The 12,437-nt window shown below is 60.6% G+C and overlaps 1 protein-coding gene across 3 annotated transcripts in view; it reads left to right on the top strand.

Annotated features, from left to right (window-relative positions):
* PHACTR3 (phosphatase and actin regulator 3) overlaps positions 1 to 12,437 on the top strand; it is a 228,891-nt gene that overhangs the window by 77,832 nt on the left and 138,622 nt on the right. The window contains exon 1 of one of the 3 annotated variants that reach the window (XM_089306954.1): positions 3,758 to 4,379. The exons of the other annotated variants lie outside the window; for them this stretch is intronic. The gene's annotated coding sequence lies outside the window, so the exon portion shown is untranslated. Of the gene's footprint in view, positions 1 to 3,757; positions 4,380 to 12,437 lie in introns of those variants that run through there. 3 annotated transcript variants of the gene reach the window in all.

Raw genomic sequence — 12,437 nt, 5'->3', positions numbered from 1 at the left:
CGGGGTGTGTGCAGAGGAGCATCACGTGGTGTGCTGAGTCGGGAGCAGTGAGAGAGCTTTTACAGGGACCCTTTGTGGGGACCCCTTCTGTCCCCCAAGCCCTGCCAGCAGGCCCCGCCTCTGAAAGGCTTGATCCCTCCCAGTGGCTCTGCCTTGGGAACCGGACTTTACCACGTGGCCTCGGGGACACCCAAAGGAGCGTCTGAACCCTAGCACCAGGGAGGGGTGTGTGAGCAGAGCCTGGGTTTCCTGGGTCAAGTTCAGACATGAGGGGGTTGTGCGGGGCCTCCACGGGCCTGGGGACTGGGCCCAGTTTTGAGGCTAGAGTCCCCCTTCGCTCCTCAGGACATGGCCTCCCGTGGTGGCAGGGAGGTTGTCACCCTGTCCTTGGCTCCTTCGTGGCGAGAAGGGCACAGTTTGGACACTGCCACCAACTTGCCTTGGTTACATGGGCGTCCTGGGTTCTGTTTGCCTTTGGCCTTCCCCGGGGAGGGACGAGCACATTCGAGGCCTGAGTCTAAGGCCTCCCAGAAGGTCTGAGTCTCTTGTGTTGACCTCAAGTGCACCACGCCCACACTCAAGTGTGGTCTCCCACACGCGTGTTCAGGCCCTTGGTGTGCAGTGAGCGTGCTTCTGTGGCCGGCTGGCAGCCCACTCTGCCTTCTGTAGTGCTGAGTGGTTTACATGCCCATGGGCCCAGCAGCCACTGCCTTCAGCGTGCCTGGCACGGCTCGCCAGCATCGAGGGCCTCCTAATGGCTCCTCCCACCTCTCTGTGTCTTGTTGGCTTCTCACTCCCCGGCCAGAGCTGGCGGTGGTCCTCATGCTGTGACGTGGGCTTGCTCTCTGGGCACCCGTGTCGGCATGGCCCCTCTCCCAGCCCCTCCCCGTTCAGGGGGAGATGGTGTAAACGGGGGATGGGGTTGGTGCTTCCAGAACACACGCCCGTCCTTGGCCTCGGAGCCTGGGCGTCTTAACCTTGCCCTTGCTTCGTGAGAAGGCTGGGAGTGCGCACAGGCGGGGCACGTCTCCTCTCTCTGCAGCGTTCAGAAGCAGGGAGGTTTCCCAGAAGTAGGTGGGTTTTCTGGGCTGTCCTCGTTTCTCGGAAGTGCCAGCCACGCTGGGCTGCCAGGCTGTTTCACAAGGCCAAGGTTGCCTGGCTGTCGTTCATGGCTCCTAGAGCCGGAAGCAGGGCTCGGCAGGCACAGGTCCGCACGTACTGACCTAGAGGATGGTGGCCGCGCTCGGGACCTGCCTGCTCTCATCTGGCAAAGGCCTTGAACCCCTGCCTCAGAATCCGCCCCTGCTCAACCTTGCTCCCTTCCCTGTGTGCCCCGCCTGGCCTCCCAGTGACAAGTGAGCACAGCCGTGGGTGAGGTGGGGTGCCCCAGGCGGCCGATCTGACCACAGCTGCAGGCACTGCCCAGAATTCAGCCAGGAGGAAGCTGAGGTTCCCAGAGGACTGCCCTCCAGGGAGGGGTCGCGGGGGACGCTTGCTGCCCCCTGCCAGCGGAGGGCAGGGGTCTCCTCCGTGTCGGAGGCAGGGAGGTTGTCTCTCTAGACCAACTGTGTTCCTTGGTCACGCACTGACCCTGCCAGACTCCCTGCTGATCTGTCTCGAGCAGGGGTCTCCTGCCTCTGGTGGGAGGGGGCCCGGGGAGCTGCCAGGCATCCCTGAATGTACAGGACGCCCCCCCAGAGAAGCACTGGCCACAGTGGTCTGTCCTGGTATCATGGAGCCATGGCTTTCTGTCCCACTCCACACCAGCCTCTGACCCCCTCCCCGAGCCTCAGTTTCCCCTTTCACACCCCTCACGGCTCGGTGGGGGGCGTAAACACCTTTGCTTAAGGGCAGAGCCACAGTCAGTGGTCAGTGTGTGCCGCCCTGGTGCTCAGGTGGAAGTCGTGGGGATGAGGCCTTGGCTGTGGATGCGACCGTGTGACTTTGGGCGGGGCACTTGCCCCGGCGGAGCCTGCGTTCCTCATCTGGGCATGGAGGGGGTGCCCTCTTCCAAGCTGTGAGGAGCAGATGGCACGAGGTCCGTCCTCTGCACAGGGCCTGGCACGGCGGAAGCAGGTCCTTGTGGAGTTCGGGAAAGCTGGAGCGCCTGAGTGTCTTTCTGGGAAGCCCCAGCTCATTGGCATCTTCTCACATCTGTCAGCGCCGCCAGCGTCCCGAGACTGGGCCTAGAGCTGCTTGCAGAGCTGTGGTCTCCGTTTCTCCATCTGTGGAATGGGGGTAGAATGCCTCCCACCCTGGCCGGTTGTGAGGTTGGAAGCCCCTCCCGCAGAGGTGGGCACCTGGCTGTGGGTGGCTGGGCCTGACGGTGGCTGGCTGCAGACAGTCCGGGGCGTCCCGCTGAGCAGTCTCTGTCGTTAGCTCAGCTGAGCTTTGCCCGGACACAGACCCTAGATTCTCTGGGAGCTGCTCCCAGCCCAGGGCACCAGGGCTCAGCATGTGGCCAGCGCCCCGTGGGGCTCTTCGGGCTCTGCACATAGTGGACATCCGGCAGCTGGGACAGGAGCCTGGGTTTTCTGCCCCAGTGGGGTTCCCGGCGTCCAGATCTGAACCTGGCCTTGGCAGTGCTGCGGAGATGCAGGACCTCTGAGCTGCAGAGGGGCGGAGGCTGGCCCCGGGGTGGGGACCAGGAGGATTCTGTGCCCCTCCCAGCCAGGTCCCAGTGGTCGTCTGAGGTGCTAACTCTACCTCTCTGAGCCCCTGTCTCCTCACCTGGACAGAGGGCTCATACCGGTGCCTGCCCACGGATGACCAGTGAGAACAGGAAGGCCAGTAGGGCTTAGTGTCCTGCTTGTCATAGCGGCCCTACGGCTGGCGTGGGCCAGGGGCCTGAGCCCTGGCAGGAGATGCAGGTGGGACTCAGCCAAGCCCTCGCCCCCTGCTTGTGCTGACCGGGGCAGGAATCTGGCCCCGGCCTCCGCTGCCGGTGCCTGGGCCTCCCAGGGGGCTTCAGGCATCACTGGCGCAGGCACGGCCTCTCTTGGGAAAGGCAGAGGTCGCCGTTCAGGACAGTCAGTGGCTGCTGGAATTGGAGGCTTCAGGAATGACTCCCAGAAGTGCTCAGGATTCGTGCGCGCACTCCAGGGGTTCTGGCTGCTCAGAGCCGCTCCTGGGAGCCTCTCCTTCCCCTCTTCCCTCCTCGCCTGCCCCTCCTCCCCTCCCCCAGCTCTTGGTTAATGACCTTTACCTGTGATTTTGCACACCTCCCCTCAGTCCATCTGCCCAGCGCTGGGTAGGCCCTGCAGTGCATGCGGGGGGTGGTTACCTGGCAGGGTGGGGGTGGGGGTGCTGCGTGTCCCAGCGGCAGTGAGGCAGGAGTAGCATTCAGCTCTCTGCCACCTGAGCGCATCTGGACTTGCAGGAAGGATCTGGGCTCCTCTGGGGTCCCAGGGCCACCACTGAATGGCAAGGCTTTGCTGGTTCCTGTCTGGCCCTGAGCTAAGCCCTGTGTGGCCTTGCTGTAGCCTGTACACGTGGGAGTACTGAGGCAGGAGTCCCACTCAGCTCCCCAGTGGTGCTTCTTGGCCAGGGGAGGTTCTGGCACCTGGCACCCCACCACGCACGGGACAACCGCACCCCAAATCAGGGTGCGGCACTGTAGGTCAGAAACCCTCTGCCAGGCCTCTGCTGGCTGACCGTGTGCACCTGCACCCCAGCCAGCATTAGAAGAACCTGGGAGAGGCGTGCGGGCTGCGGGTGGGCCCGGGGCACTGCCGGCTCCGTCCACCTGCTGCCTGCTCCTAATAAGAGGAGTCAGGGGTGTGGCCAGGGCCTCCCTCACCCGCCTTGCGCCTCTCCTGCCGTGGTCCCACGGGCACTGGGCAGCGCCCTGACCTCAGTAGCAGCCGCCTCCTGGGTGGTGGTGGCTGCAGTGGCTGTGGGGTTTGGGGGGTACCTCTGAGAAAATCTCAGGACTTCCCCGAAGCCCCAGGTTGCTGGTGTAGGTGGGGGGAGGGGGAGCTGTGTGTGAGTTTAGGGCCGCGGTGATTTCTGGCCAGGGAGTGGTGCCCCGACAGTGCCGGGCGCCTGGTGCTGAGGCTCTGCGGGGGCCGGGCCCGCATCCTCAGGCCCAGGCTGCCGTCCTCACCCTCACCCCACCCACCTCAGCACCGTCTGCACTTGGGGCTGTTTACAGATAATAACAGCCTTCAGCCCCCAAAGGCAGACAGGAGCGCCCTGACAATTGTAGTCCTGCGCGGGCTGGGGGTTGCAGGAGACCGAGCTGGGCTGACAGTGAGAGAGCTGCGGGCTCCCTGCCAGGCTGGGCCTCGGGGCCTTGGCCAAGGCATCTGGGAGCCCGAGGGGAAGGCGGCCGGCCGGGAAGATGAGGCCTGCCTGGCGAATCGGCCTTTGACACTAAGGTAAGGCGGTCTCCCTGGACACGGGGTCCTTTCGGGGCTTGGCAAGGGCTTGCAAGCTCTGGGGTGGCAGGGAGGGCCCTAGGGAAGGGTTTACTTTTCCGGTGGTTGCATTTGGAGCCCGCGGTCAGGAGTGAGTGTGCCGGCCCGGGTCACACCAGCACCTGCCTGAGCTATGGTCCTCAAAGGAGCAGAACGTGGTTTCCATGTGAACGTGACTTTAACCTCTTTCTTTGAGCTAAAAATAAAAATCCCACCTGGGTGCCTTTTCGTTTGCAGACTGTGAGGTGGCTTCCAGGAAATAATGTGCATTTCCACTGCCTTCTTACGGCAGGGTTTGTAAAAATGCAAAGGAGGCGGGTTCCCTAGCAGAGGATCCTACAGTGTTGGGAATGCAGGTTCCAGGGGCGTGGGGTCCTGAGTCCCTGTCCCCCAGGAAAGTGCCCCGGCCCCGGCGTGGGGTGGGGCGGCCGTCTTGGTTCTGTGTGATTTTGCACTTCTCATCTTCTGTAGACTTTCGGCTCTGAACCGGGTTTGCGAGGGAGGTGGGGTGGCCGGAGTTAGGGGCCAGAGGAGGCGATGGGGAAGGAACTGGGCATTAACGCGGGCAGCAGGGGGCTTGGAAGGCAAACTGGCTTCCCGGCTACAAAGTTTGATTCGCCCGGTGGGAACCGGTGCTTCTGGGCGCCAAGCGCCTCAGGAGAGGTCGAGGGGTCTGCAGGCTGAACCCGCTCCCCTCAAACGCCGCCTGCTTCTCAGGGGACAGCAGAGATGAAATGAGCCATGTGCTGATGGAGCGGTGGTTTCTGTGACATTCTTTAGGGATGAATTATGGAATTATGCAAATGCATAGTGATGGCAACCACTTACAGTCTAAGAATAACAAAGGAAAAGCACAGTGGAGGTTCATTCAGAAATAATCCAGCGCGTGTTGTTGCGCCGGGGCAGGGGCAGGGGCAGGTGGGCTGGGAGTCACCATTACAGGTGTCGCCAGGTGTCACTCAGCAGAAGCCAGCTTGCCCAACGAGCTACCCTGCAAACTCGATGCAGGTTTGTTTTGCAACTTTTTCCTGGCAAGCTAAGATCAGAAGCCCTTATTGGAAACATTGTTTCTTTTCCCATCCTCTCTGAGCCACACCAGCGGGTAGTTTGGGCAAGAGGCGGCTTCTGTGTATAGGGGACAGGTACAGATTATGCCTGTGTGTGTGCGTGTGCACACACACACACTTTGCTATTCACTCTTCGGTGACTGAGTCCTACAGCCCTCTCAGTCAGTATGGTGCACCTGCAGCCTGTGATTTATGGGTTTGAACACATTGTTACATAATGCAGTAGCTTTGCTTGGAGGGTGACTGTTCATGTCGGCGTATGCTCAGAGAGCTCTATTTTTAAAGTAGAGGATATTCTTGGGAGCAGGTTGCTCGCTCCTGCCTCCCCCGAGCCGTGCACATTGTGCCCGTGGAGTTGTGGGCAGGCAGGCACGTGGCATATGGACAGAGCCTGTTCTGTTGTCTGGGGCCTCCCAGGACCCAGGAACGGCGGCAGGAGTTGTTCTCTGGTCCTCGAGCCTGTGCTGCTATTTTTAGCTCCCTTTCTGCATTGCATCCTGACATGATCTGACCTGTCACAGCCGCGTCGCATCTGCTTGCAGAGGTCGCTGTGTTTCGGGGACAGAGCCAGTCCTTGCCTGAGTGTCATGTCGCATCATCATTATTCGGGGGAAGTTTCAATATTTTCAGTTCACTTTCAGATATACAAATGAAAATCCACCTTCTAACTTGATTCTTATGGCTGACTCCCTGGGCCGTGAGCCCTGCCGGGAAGGGGCTGTTCTTCCTGCTGCTGGGCCAGGGGTGGGGAGCCGTGGTTCTCGCCTTGTGCAGACCATGGTGCCAAGCTGGTGGTCCAGCTGGCCTGGGGTGGGCGGAGAATTTGCACTGCCAAGCGGTGCTGGTGCTGGTACAGGGGCTACCTTTCGAATCCCAGCTGCAGATCATAGAGTGAGCATTCAGGAGCGATGGTGCCTCAGTCAGGGGAGCCAATTTAGGACAAATCCCGAAGGAAGGGCAGGAGACGTCTGTGTGGGCTGTGTTCCCACCCACGGGGTTGCAGATGAACTTGACTGGAGAAGAAACTGAAGTTTCGATTAAAAAAAGAAGCTGGGGGCGGCACTGTGGCACAGTAGGCCAAGCCTCCACCGGGCTTAGCAAGTATGGCTCTGGGACTGGCACTATGGCATAGCAGGCTAACCTCCACCTGCAGTGCCGGCTTCCCATATGGATGCTGGTTCGTGTCCCGGCTGCTCCACTTCTGATCCAGCTCTCAGCTATGGCCATGGAAAGCAGTGGAAGATGGCCCAAGTGCTTGGGTCCCTGCACCCACATAGGAGACCCTGAGGAAGCTCCTGGCTTTGGATCGGCCCAGCTATGGCTGTTGTGGTCATTTGGAGAGTGAACCAGTGGATGGAAGCCCTTTCTCTCTGTCTCTCCATCTCTGTGTCTATAACTCTGCCTCTCAAATATTTAAAAAAAAAAAATAGAGGCTAAGTCTTAGATGATTGAAGGCCTGATCCTTGATTGTGTCAGTCGTGGTGGTATTTTGGGAGGAGGAGGGGTCAGGTGTCACCCCTTAGCTGGCTTTGCGAGGGTCAGCAGTACATACAGGGTGGACATGAAGTGTGTGTGAACACAGGGAGTACAGCCAAGCCTGTGTTGGCTGGAGCTGGGGTGTCCATGCTGTTCATGTATTTCTGTCTGTTTAAACATTACATTAACATGTTAAATGCAACCACGGGACTTGGGACATAGCTTTGTCTCACTTTAGAAACATACATTTGCGAAGCAAAAAGAATCTGGGAGAGTGGGAGGCAAGGAGCAGAGCTGTGTGCAAGCTCCCATCTACTGGGTCACCCCCCGGCTGCAGGCCAGAGCTGGGAGCCCAACCCCGGACTCCCACATGGGTGGCAGGGACCCCGGCACCTGAGCCATCACCACTGCCTCCCAGCTCTGCCCTAGCAGGACGCTGGGGTCAGGAGCTGGAGCTGGTCTCACATGGACGGAGATGTCCTAACTGGTATCTCGCCATTGGGCTGCATGCCACCCCAGAGTTGCCTTCTTACACGCGTGTACTAGTGGGTGAATTGCCATAACGTGTGTTGACAGCTAAGTTGCTCTGGGCATGTCTGGTACACGTGGACACACGTGGGTTTAGAGTCTGTTTTCTTGGTTTTCCTCCTCTTTCTCTCCCTTTCCTTCCCCTTCTCCCTGTCTCTCCCCTCCCCTCTCTTTGCTGTCTCGCCCCTGCTGTGTATCGCTACTCCCTGGCCACCACGAGAGCCCATGTCCAGGAGGACTCCGGGGGGCAATGCTCTGAGATCTGCCCAGAGAAGGTTTAATCCTGGCGAGTTACCGTGTTCCCTGGGTCTTTGTCCATGACTTCTTATTGGAACACAGCCATAGCCATTGGCTCTGGGACTTTGTGGCTGCTCTTTGGCTGAGTGGAGTGGTGGGGACGACCCCTGGCTCAGCCTGGATTCTCTGGTGGGGTGGTTCTCCTGACGGGGAGTACACCGCACACGTGCACCACACGTCACACACACACACGCGCACATGTCACACTTGGCTCTGGCCGTGTGTATACGATTCTTCACTGCACTTTTCAGAAACTCATGAAACATTTGGTAACTGCGGTCAGTCACCCCAGGCCCTCTAGAGAGAGGACACAGGGCCCCACCTGAGGCTCTCTCCCCTGACAGGCTGGCCCACAAACCAGCCGGGCACGGGTACAAGTGGATGAAAGCAGGGTCGATGTAACCAACGCGCAGACTGCTGGGAAGTCGGGCGTCCCAGATGTCTGCTCCCAGCGCGGCTCAAGGCTCATGGCCCAGGTCCTGCGAGCAGTGGGCTCGGGTGGGAATCGGGCCTCTTGGTTAACTGAACAGCGTCTGCCGCGGGGGCTGGGCTTGCGTTGTGGTGGGGAAGACGCACGAGGAACCCAGCACCAACGGTGGTCCCACGTGCTGGAGAACACCAGGCAGGCCGCAGGCGGCCGGCGACTGATGCAAGTGGCAGGATGGGCCCCACTAAGCGGTGAGGTTAGATGGGGGTGCGAGCGGGCTGAGGACGTGGGCCTGGGGGAAACCTGGGGGAGGAGGCTTTGGGCCAGGGTCTCGGAGTCCACGGAGCTGCAAGGAGCCGCAGTGGCTGAGCTTGTCTGAGGTTGCGGGGGGAGGGGTCGTGGCGGGGGCTGCTGCTAGGACGTTGGCGTTTGCTATGCGTGTGGTGGGAGCTGGGGGGGTCTGAAATCAGAGTCGTGGTCAAGCGGAAGGCTGAGAGGACCCCTCGGGCCTTGGTGTGAGAGCTGGTGTAGAAGGGGGCGGCCAGCCCAGAGGTCATTGCTGCAGTCCAGGGGAGAGCAGATGGTGGTGGCCTCAGAGCAGTGGACATGGATGCTTCTAGAAGGTGGATCCAGTGCAGTAGGCGGAGTGTGTGGAGCCTGTGCCTCCCCATCCTGGGCTTCATCCTGAGTCCCAGGAGGGCAGAGCCACTTCCCCCTCAAGGGGAGGTCGAAGTTCGACCTTGGCCATGTTTGTGAGGCTGTTAGCCGCAGGAAGTGGGAGTGGAAAGAGGCCTGGGCTGAGGCGGTGGGTTGGGGAGGCAGCAGCTGGACCATGTGAACGTGAGCCAGGGCGTCTCCAAGGCCGTAGCACTTGTCTGCCGCCTGTGGCCGGATTTGCTCAATGTTGTCTTAATTTCTTGCCTGCCTGCCTGCCTGCCTTCCTTCCTTCCTTCCTTCCTTTTTTTATCCATTTATTTAGAAGCAGAGAAAGAGAGGTCATCCATCTGCTGGTTCACTCCCCAAATGGCCGCAATGGCCAGAGCTGGGCTGATCCGAAGCCAGGAGCCAGGAGCTTCTTCCAGGTCTCCCACGCGGGTGCAGGGGCCCAAGGACTTGGGCCATCTTCCACTGTTTTCCCAGGTCACGGCAGAGAGCTGGATTGAAAGTGGAGCAGCCAGAACTCGAATCAGTGTCCACGTGGGAGGCCGGCACTGCAAGTAGCAGCTTCACTCGCTATGCCACAGCACCAGCCCTGACTTAATTTCCAAATAAACTGGTTTCAAAAGGAAATCTTACATTGCGACTTCAAGTGGAAGTCGGGTGTCGCCTGCCATTGATACAGGTCACCATAGCATTAAAACGATACATATAAAACCGCACTGAGTCCCACGTAGGCATGGCCTCGTGCCGGGGGCCCTGAGCTGGAGGGTCCTCGGAACTTGCTCACACTCCGATCAGCAGGTGTCAGGATGTTGGCGTCATTGTGGCCCCCACCTAAGACCCTCCCCTTGATGTTAGACTGGAGGGGCTCGGAAGAGACGACTTCCCGTCCTCGGCTCTGGGCCTCGGACTCCCCGCAGTCACCTGGCGGCCCTGGTGTCCGTGTCTGGACCTTGGAGCAGTGCCAGGTTGAGCAGCTGAGCTTGCGGGCCAGCTGGGCCCTCTGCCGGACTGGGCTTCGTCTCGTCACTCTGTCGCCTGAACGATGCTAGCGAACTAGAATCTGTAGGATGGAGAGATTGTGGGTGTCGGGCAGGCTGGGGACAACAGCCCGAGAAAGAAAAGGGAGGGTTTTCCCGCGTGGATCCAGAGCGTGGTACCAGGGCCGGTGGGGGAGGACACGGGCAGATACTCCCTCTCGGAGAACGCTCGCTGGGGTCTGGGTCGTCAAGTGATCTCTTTCTGGAGTGACGTCTTTCCTAGGCACGTTTCTTTCTCCTGGTTGCTTCCTGGCTGTGGTCTGTTCTTCGGTTTGCAAACTCTGCCCACGCACCTGGCTGGCTGGGACCGACTGGGGCCAACTCTTCCTGTCTCAGAAGGAAGTGGCACAGGGCTGGGTGTTCCACGGGCGGGTCTTGCTTCAGAGTCTTGCCCAGAGCTGGCCTCTGTGCTGAGGGCCCTCTCGGAGCCTTCTCTGGGTCAGTGCCCTGGGGTCAGGCACGAGGCGTGGCATGGGTGTCTGGTGACGGGAGCTGTCTGCCTTGTCCACTGTATGCTCTGTGGCTATGGAGACGGAGGGAGCAGTTTGCGGACAGAACTGGGCTCCTTGCAGTGGTAGGAGGGTTTGGATCTGAGCCCCTCCCTACTGTGCAGGTGCCTTGTTTCTCTCCATGGCCTCTCCTGCAGGAACCCCGGAGTGTGTGGCCGGCCGTGGCCCTGGGCCCTGCCCGCCTTGTCTCTGTCCATGGTACCATCACACCCAGCACCATGTGGGCATCGGGGGCTACTCTGATGGTGCTGAACAAGAGGATAGAAGGAGGAAACATCTGGCCTGAGGTCCTGCGGCCGCTGCTTTGCCTGCCTGGATCCAGGGACAGGAGTGCCCTCTGTGCTCTGCGTCTTGCCCCTGCATCTGGGCACCTCTGTCTTACGTGGCTGTGGCTCACCACCGCCACCTCCCAGCCCATGGTGACCTCCGGCTCCTCCACTGCTGTCCTGCCCCCAGCTCCACCACCAGGCCCCCTGGACCCCTGCCTCCTGACGGGCTCTGTGCATCTGCCTGAGTCTTGCCCAGCAGCGGAGGGGCCCTGAAAGTGCGTGCCAGGCCTCGTCGTTCTCGTTACCCTGTGCCTGGAACCCAGTCCTCCCAGCAGGCCCCGAGAGCCTGTCTGCCTCCCTAGCGTGCGTCTTGTTCTCGGGGCGCCGTGGTGGGGAGCAGGGACGTGGGAGCCTGCCCTGCCCTGGTTTGGACCCTGGCTCTGCTGCCTATCTGCTTCATGGCTTCATCCCTTGCTTCCTGCTCCGTGAAATGGTGACAACGGAGACCCCGCCCCCAGGGCTGCTGTGAGGATCAAGGCTTCGAGTGACTGCGGCGCAGGGCTCCTGCCCGGCACTGGACGTGGACGTGCCCCTGGGGCTGGGGCTGGCTTCTCCCCCACTGCTCACTTGGGCTTCTGGGTGTGCTCATTGAACTTGGAACTATTTCCCACCTGGGGGCCGTTGCCCCTACCATTCCCACTCTCAGAACACTTGTCCCCCGGGTGTCCTCCCACCAGCCGTTGTCTTCAGGTGTTAGACGTCCTCTGCGGAGGGCAGCCCTGGTTCCTGTTCCACTCCTGCCGTGGCCGTCATCACTTTGTTTGCTGTTGTCTCGTGCACTGTGTCCCCACTGCCTAGACCAGGGGTGACCCCGGGTGGTTGAAGGAAGCGTGAACACGGGCATGCTGAGCTGTGACGGGGGAGGCGGCATCGCTCACACGGGGCGGGGCGGGGACTGCACCTTGCACCTGTTCCTGGGTGAGGGCTTTCTTCTGGATGGCTCAGCGCCCCCTGCAGGGCAGGAATGTGGCCTCGTGCTTTTCCGCAAGGTGTCTGGTCCTAGAGCCCAGCTGGGTGACAGTGCAAGGGCATGGCTCCCACTGGAGCCTGCCACCTGTGGGCCTGACCTCCGCTGTTTATTACCCAGATGACCTTGGCTGAGTTTGTTGTCACTCAGTACCCGTCTCCTTCCCTGTGAGATTGGAGTAGTGGCTTTCTCTGTAGTAGTGGCTCACGCTATGGCACCTGGTAAGGCGAGCTGTAGAGGTGTGACTGTGGCTACCTTGCGGTAGGTTCCAGATGTGGGCTGGAGCAGAATCGGGGAAGACGCGGGGCCCTGGGGTAGGATCACTGGACTGCTGTCAGTGCCCGGATGAAGCAGGTTCGAGAGCCTGCGCATACTCACTGACAGCAGCGTCGCTGTTCCCTGGGGTAGCTGGCAGCCCCTGGAGCTTGGGAGCGGGTTCTGGAGAACTCCTCTGGGGAACAGGACCCGTCTTAAAGTGTCCCATCTGCTGCAAATGGATCCTTTCATTACCGTGGCAAGACCCGTTGTGACACGCCACCTCTAAGGGGAGAAGGCGAGTGCTCTGCACTGGGCAGGTTGCTTGTTGGCTCCCACGGCAGACTTGCCAGGTGGGCCCTGATCTGTGGCTGCCCTGGGAGGAGCACTGCCCCAGGTGTCACTCAGGTGAGGCTGGGAATGCGTGGTGCCCTCCCCCGCCCCGGTGGGGGACCATTCTTCTG

Source organism: Oryctolagus cuniculus, chromosome 11 (genome assembly GCF_051225735.1).
Source record: "Oryctolagus cuniculus isolate XC-2025 breed Fujian yellow rabbit chromosome 11, ASM5122573v1, whole genome shotgun sequence".
NCBI classification, from domain to species: domain Eukaryota; kingdom Metazoa; phylum Chordata; class Mammalia; order Lagomorpha; family Leporidae; genus Oryctolagus; species Oryctolagus cuniculus.
Note: the sequence above shows the minus strand (reverse complement) of the source record. Positions and strands in the feature narration are given on the sequence as shown.